We start from the raw sequence: 16,787 nt of genomic DNA on the forward strand, positions 1-16,787 counted from the left end.
TCACTCTACCCTTCCCTCTCTCTCTCTCTCTCTCTCGCCCCCTCCCTCTCTCTCGCCCCATCCCTCGCTCTCGCCCCATCCCTCTTTCTCTCTCACTCACCTCTCTCTTTCGCCCCCTCCGTCTCAAACCCGCCCCCTCTCTCACTCTCTCTCTCGCTCCCCTCTCTCTCTTGCACCCTCCGTCTCTCACTCTACACCCCCCTCTCTCTCTTGCCCCCCTCCCTCTCTCACTCGCCCCTCCCTCCCTCTCTCTCTCGCCACCTCGCTCTTTCGCCACCTCCCTCTTTCTCGCACCCCCTCCCTCTCTCATTTGCCCGCTCCCTCTCTCTCTCTAATGCCCTCCCTCTCTCTCTCTCTCGCCACTTCCCTCTCTCGCCCCCTCCCTCTTTCTCTCATCCCCTCCCTCTCTCTCGCCCCCTCCTTCTCTCTCGCACCCCCTCCGTCTCTCACTCACGCCCTCCCTCTCTCTCACTCGCCCCTCCCTCTCTCTCTCCCCCTCCCTCTCTCGCCCCCTCCCTCTCTCTTACCTCCACCCTCGCTCGCTCCCCTCTCTCCCTCTCTCTCGCCCACTCCAACTCTCATTCGCCCCATCCCTCTCTCTCTCTCTCGTACCCCTCCCTCTCTGGCCCCCTCCTTCTCTCTCTCGCCCCCTCCCTCTCTCTCTCACCCCCTCCCTCTCTCTCTCTCACCCCACTCCGTCTCTCACCCTCTTCCTCTCTCTCTCTCGCACCCCGCTCTCTCGCACCCCCTCACTCTCTCACTCGCCTCTCCCTCTCTCTCACCCCCTCACCCTCTCTCTTTTCTCCTCCCTCCCTCTCTCTCTCGACCCCTCCCACTCTCTCTCCCCCTCTCTCTCGCCCCCTCCCTCTATCTCTCGCCCCCTCCCTCTCTCTATCGCTCACTCTCTCGCTAACCTCCCTCTCACTCTGTCGCCCCTCCCTCTCTCTCTCTCGCCCCCTCCCTCTCTCGCCCTCTCCCTCTCTCTCTCTTGCACCCCTCTCGCTTGCTCACTCCCCTCCCTCTCACTCTCTCGCTCCACTCCCTCTCACTCTCTCGCTCCCATCCCCCTCTCTCTCGCTCCCATCCCTCTCACTCTCTCGCCCGCACCATCTCTCTCGACCCCTCCATCTCTCTCGCACCCCCTCCCTCTCGTGCACCCTCCCTCTCTCTCTCTCTCACCCAACTCCGTCTCTCGCCCTCTCCCTCTCTCTCTCTCACCCACCTCTCTCTCTCTCGCACCCCGCTCTCTCGCACACCCTCCCTCTCTCACTCGCCCCCTCCCTCTCTCTCTCACCCCCTCTCTCTCTTTTTGCCACACTCCCTCTCTCTCTCCCCACCCCTCCTTCTCTCTCTCTCCCTCTCTCTCTCACCCCCTCCCTCTCTCTCTTGCCCCCTCCCTTTCTCTATCTCTCACTGTCCCGCTCACCTCCCTCTCACTCTCTCACTCCCCTCCCTCTCACTCTCTCGCTCCACTCCCTCTCATTCTCTCCCTCACCTCCTTCTCACTCTCTCACCCCCTCCCTCTCTCTCACCCCCTCCCTCTCTCTCACATCCCCTCCCTCTCTCACACATCCCCACCCTCTCACTCTCGCCCCCTCCCTCTCTCCCTCTCTCGCCCCACTCACTCTCTCAACCCCTCCCTCTCTCTCTTGCCCCCTCCCTCTCTCTATCTCTCACTGTCCCGCTCCCCTCCCTCTCACTCTCTCGCTCCCCTCCCTCTCATTCTCTCCCTCACCTCCTTCTCACTCTCTCGCCCCCTCCCTCTCGCTCGCCCCCTCCCTCTCTCTCACACCCCCTCCCTCTCTCACACATCCCCACCCTCTCTCTGTCGCCCCCTCCCTCTCTCCCTCTCTCGCCCCACGAACTCTCTCGCCCTCTCCCTCTCTCTCTCTCGCCCCCTCTCTCTCTCGTCCGCTCTCTCTCTCTCTCTCGTCCCCCCTCTCTAGCTCTTGCCCCTCCCTCTCTCTCTCTCGCCCCCTCCCTCCCTCTCTCTCCCCCTCCATCTGTCTCTGTCTTCCCCTCTCTCTCATGGCCCCTCCCTCTCTCCCTCGCGCCCTCCCTCTCTCACTCTGTCGCCCTCACTCTCGCTCTCGCCGCCTCCCTCTTTCTCTTGCCCCCTCCCTGTCACTCTCTCGCTCGACACCCTCTCACTCTCTCGCCCCCTCCCTCTCTCTCTCGCCCCTGGCCTCTCTCTCTCTCTCTCGCTCCCTTCACTCTCACTCTCTCGCTCCCCTCCCTCTCATGCTCTCCCTCCCATCCCTCTCACTCTCTCGCCTCCTCCATCTCTCTCGACCACTCCCTCTCTCTCGCACCCCCTCCATCTCTCACTCGCCCCCTCCCTCTCTCTCTCTCGCCCACCGCTCTCTCTCACCCCCTCCCTCTCTCGCCCTCTCCCTCCCTCTCTCTCGCCACCTGCCTCTCTCACTCGCCCCTCCCTCTCTCTCTCTCACCCCCTCCCTCCATCCCCTCACCACACTCCCACTCTCTTTCGCCCCCTCCCTCTCTCACTCTCTTGCTCCACTCTTTCGCCACTCCGTCTCTCACTCTACTCCTCCCTCTCTCTCTTTCTCTCTCGCCCCCGCCCTCTCTCTCACTCGCCCCCTCCCCTCTCTCTCTCTCACCCTCTCAATCTCTCTCCTCGCCACCCTCCCTCTCTCTACGCCCCACCCTCTCTCACTCTCTCGCTCCCCTCTCTCTATCGCCCCCTCTGTCTCTCACTCTATCGCTCCCTCTCTCTCTCTCGCCCCCTCCCTCTCTCTCCTCACCACTCTCCCTCTCTCTTCGCCCCTCCCTCTCTCACTCTCTAGCTCCCCTCTCTCTTACCCCCTCTGTCTCTCGCCCCCTACCTCTCTCTCTCTCCCCTCCCTCTCTCTCTCAGTCTCCTCTCTCTCTCTCCCCCTCCGTCTCTCCCTCTCTTGCTCCCTCCCTCTCTTGCTCCCCTCCCTCTCAAGCTCTCGCTCCCCTCTCTCTCACTCTCTCATCCCCTCCCTCTCTCTCGCCCCCGCCCTCTCTCTCGCATCCCCTCCCTCTCTCACTCGCCCCCTCCCTCTCTCTCTTTAATGCCCTCCCTCTCTCTCTTGCCCCCTCCCTCTATCGACCTCTCCCTCTCTCTCTCTCGCCCCCTCTCTGCCTCTCTCTCTCGCCCCCTCCCCTCTCTATCGCTCCCCATCTCTCACTTGCCCCCTCCGCCTCTCTCTCTCTCGCCCCCTCCCTCTCTCTCACTCGCCCCTCCCTCTCTCTCTCGCACCCTCCCTCTCTCGCCCCCTCCGTCTCTCTCGCTCCCCTCTCTCTCTCGCCCCCTCCGTCCCTAACTCGCCCCCCCTCTCTCTCTCTCTCGCCTCCTCCCTCCCTCACTCGCCCCTTCCTCTCTCTCTCTCGCCACCTCCCTCTCTCGTCCCTCCCTCTTTCTCGCCCCCTCCGTCTCTCTCTCGCCCCTCCCTCTCTCGCTCCCCTCCCTCTCACGCTCTCACTCCCCTCTCTCTCACTCTCTCATCCCTCCCTCTCTCTCGCCCCCTCCCTCTCTCTCGCACCCCCCTCCCTCTCTCTCTCTCTCTCTCGCCCCTCTCTCCCTCTCACTCTCGCCCCCTCGGCTCTCTCTCTCGCCCCCTCGATCTCTCACTCGCCCCCTCCCTCTCTCTCACTCGCCCCTCCCTCTCTCTCTCTCCCCCTCCCTCTCTCACCCCCTCCCTCTCTCGTTCCCCTCTCTCCCTCTTTCTCGACCCCTCCATCTCTCACTCGCCCCATCCCTCTCTCTCTCGTACCCCTCCCTCTCTCGCCCCCTCTTTCTCTCTCTTGCCCCCTCACTCTCTCTCTCGCCCGCGCCCTCTCGCTCTCTCACCCCACTCCGTCTCTCGCCCTCTCCCTCTCTCTCTCCCGCCCCCCTCTCTTTCGCACCCCCTCCCTCTCTCACTCGCTCCCTCCGTCTCGCTCTCACCCCCTCCCTCTCTCTCATTTCGCCACCCTCCCTCTCTCTCTCGACCCCTCCCTCTCTCTCTGCCTCTCTCTCTCTCGCTCCCCTCCCTCTCACTCTCTCGCTCCCCTCCCTCTCATTCTCTCCCTCGCCTCCCTCTCACTCTCTCGCCCCCTCCCTCTCTCTCACCCCTCCCTATCTCTCACAACCCCTCCCCCTCTCACACACCCTCACCCTCTCTCTCTCGCCCCCTTCCTCTCTCTCTCTCTCGCCACCTCTCTCTCTCTCGCTCCCTCCCTCTCTGTCTTCACCCCTCTACCTCTTGCCCTTCCGTCTTTCTCTCTCGCCACCTCCCTCCCTCTCTCGCCCCCTCTATCTGTCTCTATCTTCCCCTCACTCTCATGGCCCCTCCCTCTCTCCCTCGTGCCATCACTCTCGCTCTCCCTCGCCCTCACTCTCATTCTTGCCACCTCCCTCCCTCTCTCGCCCCCTCCCTCTCTCTCGCCCCCTCCCTCTCTTGCTCCCCTCACTCCCTCTCTCTCGCCCACTCCATCTCTCACTCACCCCATCTCTCTCACTCTCTTACCCCTCCCCCTCTGGCCCCCTCCTTCTCTCTCTCGCCCCCTCCCTCTCTCTCTCGCCCCCTCCCTCTCTCTCTATCTCACCCCAATCCGTCTCTCGCCCTCTCCCTGTCTCTCTCTCTCGCCCCACCGCTCTCTCGCATCCCCTCCCTCTCTCACTCGCCCCTCCCTCTCGCTCTCACCACCTCCCTCTCGCTATCTCTCACTCTCTCGCTCCACTCCCTCTCTCTCGCTCACTCCCCTCCCTCTCACTCTCTCGCCCCTCCCTCTTTCTCGCCCCCTCCCTCTCTCGTCCTCTCCCTCTCTCTCTCCCGAACCTCTCTCCCTCACTCTCTCTCCCCCTCCCCCCTCTCTCTCTTGCACCCCTCTCGCTTGCTCACTCCCCTCCCTCTCACTCTCGCTCCACTCCCTCTCACTCTCTCACTCCACTCCCTCTCACTATCACGCTCCCTCCCTGTCTCTCGCCTCATCCCTCTCTTTCTCGCTCCCCTCCCTCTCACTCTCTCGCTCCCCTCCCTCTCATGCTCTCGCTCCCATCGTTCTCACTCTCTCGCCCCCTCCATCTCTCTCGGTTCCTCCCTCTCTCTCGCACGCCCTCCCTCTCTCTCTCACACACTCCCTCTCTCTCTCTCACCCCACTCCGTCTCTCGCCCCCCCTCTCTCTCTCTCTCTCGCCACCTCCCCACTCTCTCTAACGCCCTCCCTCTCTCTCTCTCACCACGTTCCGCTCTCGCCCCTCCCTCTTTCGCTTATCCCCTCCCTCTCTCTCTCGCCCCCTCCCTCTCTCTCGCACCCTCTCCCTCTCTCACTCGCCCCCTCCCTCTCTCGATAACACCCTCCCTCTCTGTCTCGGCCCCACCCTCTCTCGCCCTCTCCCCCTCTCTCTCGCCCCCTCTGTCTCTCACTCATCCCCTCCCTCTCTCTCACCCGCCCCTCCCTCTCTCTCTCCCCCTCCCGCTCTCGTCCCCTCCCTCTCTCTCGCCCCCTCCCTCTCTTGCTCCCCTCTCTCCCTCTCTCTCGCCCACTCCATCTCTCACTCACCCCATCCCTCTCACTCTCGTACCCCTCCCCCTCTGGCCCCCTCCTTCTCTCTCTCGCTCCCTCCCTCTCTCTCTCGCCCCCTCCCTCTCTCTCTCTCTCACCCCAATCCGTCTCTCGCCCTTTCCCTGTCTCTCTCTCTCGCCCCCCCGCTCTCTCGCACCCTCTCCCTCTCTCACTCGGCCCTCCCTCTCTCTCTCACCACCTCCCTCTCTCTCTTTTCGCCACCCTCCCTCTCTCTCTCGCCCCCTGCCTCTCGCTATCTCTCACTCTCTCGCTCCACTCCCTCTCTCTCGCTCACTCCCCTCCCTCTCACTCTCTCGCTCCCCTCCCTCTCATTCTCTCCCTCCCCTCCCTCTCACTCTCTCGCCCCTCCCTCTCCCTCGCCCCCTCCCTCTCTCGTCCTCTCCCTCTCTCTCTCGACCCTCTCTTCCTCACTCTCTCGCCCCCTCCCCCCTCTCTCTCTTGCACCCCTCTCGCTTGCTCACTCCCCTCCCTCTCACTCTCTCGCTCAACTCCCTCTCACTCTATCACTCCACTCCCTCTCACTCTCACGCTCCCTCCCTGTCTCTCGCCCCATCCCTCTCTTTCTCGCTCCCCTCCTTCTCACTCTCTCGCTCCCCTCCCTCTCATGCTCTCGCTTCCATCCCTCTCACTCTCTCGCCCCCACCATCTCTCTCGGTCCCTCCCTCTCTCTCGCACGCCCTCCCTCTCTCTCTCACACACTCCCTCTCTCTCTCTCTCACCCCACTCCGTCTCTCGAAATCTCCCTCTCTCTCTCTCCCAACCTCTATCTCTCTCTCTCTCTCTCTCTCTGTCACCCCCCCCCCCGGTCTCTCGCACCCCTCCCTCTCTCACTCGCCCCCTCCCTCTCTCAATCTCTCACTCTCTCGCTCCCCTCCCTCTCACTCTCTCGATCCCCTACCTCTCACTGTCTCGCTCCTCTCCCTCTCATTCTCTCCCTCGCCTCCTTCTCACTCTCTCGCCCCCTCCCTCTCTCTCACCCCCTTCCATCTCTCTCACACCCCCTCCCTCTCTCACACACCCCCACCCTCTCTCTCTCGCCCCCTCCCTCTCTCTCTCTCTCACCCCACTCACTCTCTCGCCCTCTCCCTCGCTCTCTCTCACCCCTCTCTCTCTCTCGCCTCCTCCCTCTCTCTCGTCCTCCTTCTCTAGCTCTTGCCCCTCCCTCTCTCTCTCTCTCGCCCCCTCCCTCCCTCTCTCGCCCCCTCCATCTGTCTCTATCTTCCCCTCTCTCTCATGGCCCCTCCCTCTCTCCCTCGCGCCCGCCCTCTCTCTCTCTCGCCCTCACTCTCGCTCTCGCCGCCTCCCTCTCTCTCTCGCCTCCTCCCTCTCTCTCTCGCTCCCTCCCCTCTCTCTCTCTTGCGCCCCTCTCGCTTGCTCACTCCCCTCCCTCTCACTCTCTCGCTCCACATTGTCTCGATCTCTCGCTCCCCTCCCTCTCACTTTCACGCTCCCTCCCGGTCTCTCGCCCAATCCCTCTCTCTCTCGGCCCATCCCTCTCTCTCTCTCACCCCCCGCTCTCTCTCGCCCCCTCCCTCTCTCGCCCTCTCCCTCTCTCTCTCATCCCCCGGCCTCTCTCACTCGCCCCCTCCCTCTCTCTCTCACCTCCTCCCTCTCTCTCCTCATCACCCTCCGACTCTCTCTCGCCCCCCTCCCTCTCTCACTATCTTGCTCCCATCTCTCGCCCCTCCGTCTCTCACTTTACCCCGCCCTCTCGCTTTTTCTATCACCCCCGCCCTCTCTCTCATTCGCCCCCTCCCCCTATCTCTCTCACCCTCTCACTCTCTCTCCTCGCCACCCTCCCTCTCTCTACGCCCCCACGCTCACTCACACTCTCTCTCCCCTCTCTCTATCGCCCCCATGTCTCTCATTCTACCCCTCCCTCTCTCTCTCGCCCCCTCCCTCTCTCACACCCTCCCCCTCTCTCTCACCACCTCCCTCTCTCTCCTCGCCACGCTCCCTCTCTCTTCACCCCCCTCCCTCTCTCACTCTCTCGCTCTCCTCTCTCTCTCGCCCCCTATGTCTGTCACTCTACCCTTCCCTCTCTCTCTCTCTCTCTCTCTCGCCCCCTCCCTCTCTCTCGCCCCATCCCTCGCTCTCGCCCCATCCCTCTTTCTCTCTCACTCACCTCTCTCTTTCGCCCCCTCCGTCTCAAACCCGCCCCCTCTCTCACTCTCTCTCTCGCTCCCCTCTCTCTCTTGCACCCTCCGTCTCTCACTCTACCCCCCCTCTCTCTCTCTTGCCCTCCTCCCTCTCTCACTCGCCCCTCCCTCCCTCTCTCTCTCGCCACCTCGCTCTTTCGCCACCTCCCTCTTTCTCGCAACCCCTCCCTCTCTCATTTGCCCGCTCCCTCTCTCTCTCTAATGCCCTCCCTCTCTCTCTCTCTCGCCACTTCCCTCTCTCGCCCCCTCCCTCTTTCTCTCATCCCCTCCCTCTCTCTCGCCCCCTCCTTCTCTCTCGCACCCCCTCCGTCTCTCACTCACGCCCTCCCTCTCTCTCACTCGCCCCTCCCTCTCTCTCCCTCCCCCTCCCTCTCTCGCCCCCTCCCTCTCTCTTACCTCCACACTCGCTCGCTCCCCTCTCTCCCTCTCTCTCGCCCACTCCAACTCTCATTCGCCCCATCCCTCTCTCTCTCTCTCGTACCCTCCCTCTCTGGCCCCCTCCTTCTCTCTCTCGCCCCCTCCCTCTCTCTCTCACCCCCTCCCTCTCTCTCTCTCACCCCACTCCGTCTCTCACCCTCTTCCTCTCTCTCTCTCGCACCCCGCTCTCTCGCACCCCCTCCCTCTCTCACCCGCCTCTCCCTCTCTCTCACCCCCTCCCCCTCTCTCTTTTCTCCTCCCTCCCTCTCTCTCTCGACCCCTCCCACTCTCTCACCCCCCTCTCTCTCGCCCCCTCCCTCTATCTCTCGCCCCCTCCCTCTCTCTATCGCTCACTCTCTCGCTAACCTCCCTCTCACTCTGTCGCCCCTCCCTCTCTCTCTCTCGCCCCCTCCCTCTCTCGCCCCTCCTCCCTCTCTCTCTCTTGCACCCCTCTCGCTTGCTCACTCCCCTCCCTCTCACTCTCTCGCTCCACTCCCTCTCACTCTCTCGCTCCCATCCCCCTCTCTCTCGCTCCCACCCCTCACACTCTCTCGCCCGCACCATCTCTCTCGACCCCTCCATCTCTCTCGCACCCCCTCCCTCTCGTGCACCCTCCCTCTCTCTCTCTCTCACCCCACTCCGTCTCTCGCCCTCTCCCTCTCTCTCTCTCACCCACCTCTCTCTCTCTCGCCCCCCGCTCTCTCGCACACCCTCCCTCTCTCACTCGCCCCCTCCCGCTCTCTCTCACCCCCTCCCTCTCTCTCTTGCCCCCTCCCTTTCTCTATCTCTCACTGTCCCGCTCACCTCCCTCGCACTCTCTCACTCCCCTCCCTCTCACTCTCTCGCTCCACTCCCTCTCATTCTCTCCCTCACCTCCTTCTCACTCTCTCACCCCCTCCCTCTCTCTCACCCCCTCCCTCTCTCTCACATCCCCTCCCTCTCTCACACATCCCCACCCTCTCACTCTCGCCCCCTCCCTCTCTCCCTCTCTCGCCCCACTCACTCTCTCAACCCCTCCCTCTCTCTCTTGCCCCCTCCCTCTCTCTATCTCTCACTGTCCCTCTCCCCTCCCTCTCACTCTCTCGCTCCCCTCCCTCTCATTCTCTCCCTCACCTCCTTCTCACTCTCTCGCCCCCTCCCTCTCGCTCGCCCCCTCCCTCTCTCTCACACCCCCTCCCTCTCTCACACATCCCCACCCTCTCTCTCTCGCCCCCTCCCTCTCTCCCTCTCTCGCCCCACGAACTCTCTCGCCCTCTCCCTCTCTCTCTCTCGCCCCCTCTCTCTCTCGTCCGCTCTCTCTCTCTCTCGTCCCCCCTCTCTAGCTCTTGCCCCTCCCTCTCTCTCTCTCGCCCCCTCCCTCCCTCTCTCTCCCCCTCCATCTGTCTCTGTCTTCCCCTCTCTCTCATGGCCCCTCCCTCTCTCCCTCGCGCCCTCCCTCTCTCACTCTGTCGCCCTCACTCTCGCTCTCGCCGCCTCCCTCTTTCTCTTGCCCCCTCCCTGTCACTCTCTCGCTCGACACCCTCTCACTCTCTCGCCCCCTCCCTTTCTCTCTCGCCCCTGGCCTCTCTCTCTCTCTTTCGCTCCCTTCCCTCTCACTCTCTCGCTCCCCTCCCTCTCATGCTCTCCCTCCCATCCCTCTCACTCCCTCGCCCCCCTCCATCTCTCTCGACCCCTCCCTCTCTCTCGCACCCCCTCCCTCTCTCACTCGCCCCCTCCCTCTCTCTCTCTCTCGCCCACCGCTCTCTCTCACCCCCTCCCTCTCTCGCCCTCTCCCTCCCTCTCTCTCGCCACCTGCCTCTCTCACTCGCCCCTCCCTCTCTCTCTCTCACCCCCTCCCTCCATCCCCTCACCACACTCCCACTCTCTTTCGCCCCCTCCCTCTCTCACTCTCTTGCTCCACTCTTTCGCCACTCCGTCTCTCACTCTACTCCTCCCTCTCTCTTTCTCTCTCGCCCCCGCCCTCTCTCTCACTCGCCCCCTCCCCTCTCTCTCTCTCACCCTCTCAATCTCTCTCCACGCCACCCTCCCTCTCTCTACGCCCCACCCTCTCTCACTCTCTCGCTCCCCTCTCTCTCGCCCCCTCTCCCTCTCTCTCACCTCCTCCCTCTCTCTCCTCACCACTCTCCCTCTCTCTTCGCCCCTCCCTCTCTCACTCTCTAGCTCCCCTCTCTCTTACCCCCTCTGTCTCTCGCCCCCTACCTCTCTCTCCCCTCCCTCTCTCTCTCAGTCTCCTCTCTCTCTCTCCCCCTCCGTCTCTCCCTCTCTTGCTCCCTCCCTCTCTTGCTCCCCTCCCTCTCAAGCTCTCGCTCCCCTCTCTCTCACTCTCTCGTCCCCTCCCTCTCTCTCGCCCCCGCCCTCTCTCTCGCATCCCCTCCCTCTCTCACTCGCCCCCTCCCTCTCTCTCATTAATGCCCTCCCTCTCTCTCTTGCCCCCTCCCTCTATCGCCCTCTCCCTCTCTCTCTCTCGCCCCCTCTCTGCCTCTCTCTCTCGCCCCCTCCCCTCTCTCTCGCTCCCCATCTCTCACTTGCCCGCTCCGCCTCTCTCTCTCTCGCCCCCTCCCTCTCTCTCACTCGCCCCTCCCTCTTTCTCTCGCACCCTCCCTCTCTCGCCCCCTCCGTCTCTCTTGCTCCCCGCTCTCTCTCGCCCCCTCCGTCTCTCACTCGCCCCCCCTCTCTCTCTCTCTCGCCTCCTCCCTCCCTCACTCGCCCCTTCCTCTCTCTCTCTCGCCACCTCCCTCTCTCGCCCCTCCCTCTTTCTCACCCCCTCCGTCTCTCTCTCGCCCCTCCCTCTCTCGCTCCCCTCCCTCTCACGCTCTCACTCCCCTCTCTCTCACTCTCTCATCCCTCCCTCTCTCTCGCCCCCTCCCTCTCTCTCGCACCCCCCTCCCTCTCTCTCTCTCTCTCGCCCCTCTCTCCCTCTCACTCTCGCCCCCTCGGCTCTCTCTCTCGCCCCCTCGATCTCTCACTCGCCCCCTCCCTCTCTCTCACTCGCCCCTCCCTCTCTCTCTCTCCCCCTCCCTCTCTCACCCCCTCCCTCTCTCGCTCCCCTCTCTCCCTCTTTCTCGACCCCTCCATCTCTCACTCGCCCCATCCCTCTCTCTCTCGTACCCCTCCCTCTCTCGCCCCCTCTTTCTCTCTCTTGCCCCCTCACTCTCTCTCTCGCCCGCGCCCTCTCGCTCTCTCACCCCACTCCGTCTCTCGCCCTCTCCCTCTCTCTCTCCCGCCCCCCCTCTCTTTCGCACCCCCTCCCTCTCTCACTCGCTCCCTCCGTCTCGCTCTCACCCCCTCCCTCTCTCTCATTTCGCCACCCTCCCTCTCTCTCTCGACCCCTCCCTCTCTCTCTGCCTCTCTCTCTCTCGCTCCCCTCCCTCTCACTCTCTCGCTCCCCTCCCTCTCATTCTCTCCCTCGCCTCCCTCTCACTCTCTCGCCCCCTCCCTCTCTCTCACCCCTCCCTATCTCTCACAACCCCTCCCCCTCTCACACACCCTCACCCTCTCTCTCTCGCCCCCTCCCTCTCTCTCTCTCTCGCCACCTCTCTCTCTCTCGCTCCCTCCCTCTCTGTCTTCCCCCCTCTACCTCTTGCCCTTCCGTCTTTCTCTCTCGCCACCTCCCTCCCTCTCTCGCCCCCTCTATCTGTCTCTATCTTACCCTCACTCTCATGGCCCCTCCCTCTCTCCCTCGTGCCATCACTCTCGCTCTCCCTCGCCCTCACTCTCATTCTTGCCACCTCCCTCTCTCTCTCGCCCCCTCCCTCTATCTCTCGCCCCTGCTCTCTCCCACCCCCTCCCTCTCTCACTCGCCCCCTCCCTCTCTCTCTCTCACCCCCTCCCTTTCTCTCCTCGCCACACTTCCTCTCTCTCTCGCACCCTCCCTCTCTTTCTCTCTCTCGCTCCCCTCCCTCTCAATCTCTCGCTCCCCTCCCGCTCACTCTCTCGCCCCCTCTCTCTTTCTCGCCCCCTCCCTCTCTCTCTCGCCCCCTCCCACTCTCACTCTCTCGCTCCCCTCTCTCTCACTCTCTCGCTCAACTCCCTCTCACTCTCTTCTTCCCCTCCCGCTCACACTCTCGTCCCCTCCCTCTCTCTCTCCCCTCCCTCTCTCTCACAACCCCTCCCTCTCTCACTCATCCCCTCCCTCTGTCTCACCCCCTGCCTTTCTCTCACTCGCCCCCTCCCTCTCTCGCTCCCTTCCCTCTCACGTTCTCGCCCCCTCCCTCTCTCTCGCCCCCTCCCTCTCTCTCGCACCACCTCCCTCTCACACTCGCCCCTTCCCTCTCTCTCTCTCATGCCCTCCCTCTCTCTCTCTCTCGCCCCTTATCTTTCTTGCCCCCTCTCTATCTCTCTCGCCCCACGCTCTCTCGCAACCCCTCCCTCTCTCACTCGCCCTATACCTCTCTCTCTCTCTCTCACCACCTCCCTTTCTCTCCTCACCAGCCTCTCTCTCTCTCTCTCTCGCCCCACTCCTTCTCTCACTCGTCCCCACACTCTCTCTCACTCTCCCTCGCCCCCTCCCTCTGTCTCTCTCTTGCCCCACTCCGTCTCTCGCCCTCTCCTTCTCTCTCTCCCGCCCGCTCTCTCTCTCGCCCCCTTCCTCTCTCTCACTCGCCCCCTCCCACTCTCTCTCTCACCACGTCCCTCTCTCATCCCCTCCCTCTCTCTCGTCCCCTTGCTCTCTGTCTCTCGCTCTCCGTCTCTCTCTCTCTTGCCCCCTCCCTCTCTCGCTCCCCTCTCTCTCACTCTCTCATGACCTCCCTCTCTCTCACACCCTCACTCTCTCTCGCACCCCCTCCCTCGCTCACTCGCCCCGCCCTCTCTCTCAATAACTCCCTCCCGCTCTCTCCCTCTCGCCCCCCTCTCTCGCCCTCTCCCTCTCTCACTCTCTCGCCCCCTCTCTCCCTCTCTCTCTCACCCCCTCCGTCTCTCACTCGCCCCCTCCCTCTCTCTCTCTCTCGCACCTTCCCTCTCTCTCACTTCCCCATCCCCTCTCTCTCTCTCGCACCCTCCTTCTCTTGCCCCCTCCCTGTCTCTCTCTCGCCCCCTCTCTCCCTCTCTCTCTCGCCCCCTCCCCTCTCTCTCTCGCCCCCTTCGTCTCTCACTCGCCCCCTCCCTCTCTCTCTCTCTCGCCCCTACCCTCTCTCTCATTCGTCCCCTCCCCTCTCTCTCTCGCACCCTACCTCTCTCGCCCCCTCCCTCTCTCTCGCCCCCCTCTCTCGCTCGCTCCCCTTTCTCTCGCCCCCTCCATCTCTAACTCGCCCCCTCTCTCCCTCACTCACTCGCTCCCCTCTTTCTCTCTCGCCCCCTCCATCTATCACTCTACCCCTCCCTCTCTCCCTCTAGCCCCCTCCCTCTCTCTCGCCAACTCCCACTCTTGCCCCCACCCTCTCTCTCTCTTGCTCCTCTCTTGTCTCTCTCTCACCCCCTCCGTCTCTCTCTCGCCCCCTCCCTCTTACGCTCCCATCCCTCTCACGCTCTCGCCCCCTCCCTCTCTCTCGCACACCCTCCCTCTCTCACTTGACCCCCCTCCCTCTCTCTAAAGCCCTGCATCTCTCTCTCTCTCGCCCGCTCCCTCTCTCACCCTCTCCCTCTCTCTCTCTCTCGCCCCCTCTCTCCCTCTGTCACATCCCCTTCCACTCTCTCTCTCTCCCCGTCTCTCACTCGCCCCCTCCCTCTCTCTCACTCGCCCCTCCCTCACTCTCTCTCCCCCTCCCTCTCTCGCCCCCTCCCTCTCCCTCGCACCATCCCTCCCTCTCTCTCCCTTTACCCCTCACTCTCTCGCACCCTCCTTCTCTCTCTCGCCCACTCCCTCTCTCTTCCCCCCCCCCTCTCTCTCTCTCTCACCCCACTCCCTCTCTCGCCCTATCTCTCACTCTCTTGCCCCCAGCTCTCTCGAACCCCCGCCCTCTCTCACTCGCCCCCTCCCTCTCTCTCTCACCCCTCCCTCTCTCGCCCCCTCCCTCTCTCTCGACCCATCCCTCTCTCTCTCTCGCTCCCCCCTCTCTCTCTCTCGCCCCCTCCGTCTCTCACTCGCCCTATCCCTCCCTCTCTCTCCCTTTTACCCCTCATTCTCTCGCACCCTCCTTCTCTCTCTCGCCCCCTCCCTCTCGCGTTCTCTCACCCCACTCCGTCTCTCGCCCTCTCTCTCTCTCTCTTGCCCCCGCTCTCTTGCACTCCCGCCCTCTCTCACTCGCCCCCTATCTCTCGCTCTCACCCCCTCCCTCTCTCTCTTTGCCACCCTCCCTCTCTCTCTCGACCCCTCCCTCTCTCTCTCGCCCCCTCCCTCTCTCTCTCGACCCCTCCCTCTCTCTCTCGCCCCCTCCCTCACTCTATCTCTCTCTCGCTCCCCTCCCTCTCACTCTCTCGCTCCCCTCCCTCTCATTCTCTCCCTCGCCTCCCTCTCACTCTCTCGCCCCCTCCCTCTCTCTTGCCCCCTCCCTCTCTCTCACACCCCCTCCCCTCTCACACGCCCCCACCCTCTCTCTCTCTCGCCCTCTCCTTCTCTCTCTCTCTCACCCTCTCTCTCTATCGTCCCCCTCCATCTCTCTCTCGTCCCCCCTCTCTATCTCTTGCCACTCTCTCTCTCCCTCTCGCCACCTCCCTCCCTCTCTCGCCCCCTCCATCTGTCTCTATGTTCCCCTCTCTCTCATGGCCCCTCCCACTCTCCCTCGCGCCCTCCCTCTCTCTCTCTCTCTGGCCCCCCTCCAACTCTCACACCTTATCACTCTCTCTCGCCCCCTCCCTCTCTCTCTCGCCCCTTCCTGTCTCTCTCTCGCCTCACTCTCTCTCTCGCCGTCCCTCTCTCACTCTCTCGTCCCACTCCATCTCTCGCCCTCTCCCTCTCTCTCTCGCGCTCTCCTCTCTCTCGCCACACTCCCTCTCTCGCCCTCACCCTCTCTCTCTCTCACCTCCTCTCTCTCGCCCCTTCTCTATCTCTCTCGCCCCCCGCGCTCTCCCACCCCCTCCCTCTCTCATTCGCCCCTACCTCTCTCTCTCTTGCTCCCTGCCTCTCTCTCTCTTGCTCCCCTTCCACTCAATCTCTCGCTCCCCTCACTCTCACTCTCTCACTCCGCTCCCTCTCACACACTCGCTCCCCTCCCGCTCACTCTGTCGCCCCCTCCCTCTCTTTCTCGCCCCCCTCCCTCTCTTTCCCGCCCCCTCCCTCTCTCTCTCGCCCCCTCCCTCTCTCTCTCTCGACCCCTCCCCCTCTCTCTCAAACTCTCTCGATCCCCTCTCCTCTTACTCTCTCGCTCCCCTCCCTCTGACTCTCTCGCACCACTCCCTCTCACTCTCTTCCTCCCCTCCCGCTCACTCTCTCGCCCCCTCCCTCTCTCTCGCACCACCACCCTCTCTCACTCGCCCCCTCCCTCTCTCTCTCATGCCCTCCCTCACTCGCTCTTGTATCCTCTCTCTCTCTCTCGCCCCTTTCTATCTCTCTCACCCCCGCGCTCTCGCACCCCCTCCCTCTCTCACTCGTCCCCTCCCTCTCTCTCTCTCTCACCCCCTCCCTTTCTCTCCTCACCAACCTCCCTCTCTCTCTCGCACCCTCCCCCTCTCTCTCTCGCTCCCCTCCCTCTCAATCTCTCGCTCCCCTCCCTCTCACACTCTCGCTCCCCTCCCTCTCACTCTCTCGCTCCGCTCCCGCTCACTCTCTCAACCACCTCCCTCTCACTCTCTCGCTCCACTCCCGCTCACTCTATCGCCCCCCTCCCTCTCTTTCTCGCCCCCTCCCTCTCTCTCTCACACCATCCCTCTCTCTCTTTGCCATCCTCCCGCTCTCTCGACCCCTCCCTCTCTCTCTCTCCCACTCTCTCTCGCCCCCTCCCTCTCTCTCTCGCCCCCTCCCTCTCTCTATGTCTCTCTCGCTCCCCTCCCTCTCACTCTCTCGCTGCCCTCCCTCTCATTCTCTCGCTCCCCTCCCTCTCAATCTCTCCCTCACCTGCCTCTCACACTCTCGCTCCACTCCCTCTCACTCTCTCACCCCCTCTCTCTCTCTCGCCCCCCTCTCTCTCTCGCCCCCTCCATCTCTAACTCGCCCCCTCTCTCTCTCACTCACTCGCTCCCCTCTCTCTCTCGCCCCTCCACCTCTAACTCGCCACCTCTCTCTCTCACTCACTCGTTCCCCTCTCACTCTCGCCCCCTCCGTCTCTCACTCTACCCCTCCCTCTCTCTCTCTCTAGCCCCCTCTCTCTCTCTCGCCCCTCCCTCTCTCTCGCCACCTCCCTCTCTCGCCCCCACCCTCTCTCTCTCTTGCTCCTCTCTCTCTCTCACCCCATCCGTCTCTCTCTCGCCCCCTCCTTCTCTCGCTACCCTCCCTCTCACACTCTCGCTCCCCTCTCTCTCACTCTCTCATCCCCTCCCTCTCTCTCGCCCCCTCCCTCTCTCTCGCACCCCCTCCCTCTCTCACTTGCCCCCTCCCTCCCTCTCTCTGACGCCCTGCCTCTCTCTCTCTCGCCCGTTCCCTCTTTTACCCTCTCCCTCTCTCCCTCTGTCTCATCCCCTTCCACTGTCTCTCTCTCCCCCCCGGCTCTCACTCGCCCCCTCCCTCTCTCTCACTCGCCCCTCCCTCACTCTCTCTCACTCCGCTCTCTCTCTCTCACCCCCTCCATCTCTCACTCGCCCCCCTCCCTCTCTCTCTCGCCCCTTCCTCTCTCTCTCTCGCCT

The sequence above is a fragment of the Chiloscyllium punctatum genome, chromosome 17 (assembly GCF_047496795.1).
Source record: "Chiloscyllium punctatum isolate Juve2018m chromosome 17, sChiPun1.3, whole genome shotgun sequence".
In the NCBI taxonomy this organism is placed as follows: Eukaryota; Metazoa; Chordata; class Chondrichthyes; order Orectolobiformes; family Hemiscylliidae; genus Chiloscyllium; species Chiloscyllium punctatum.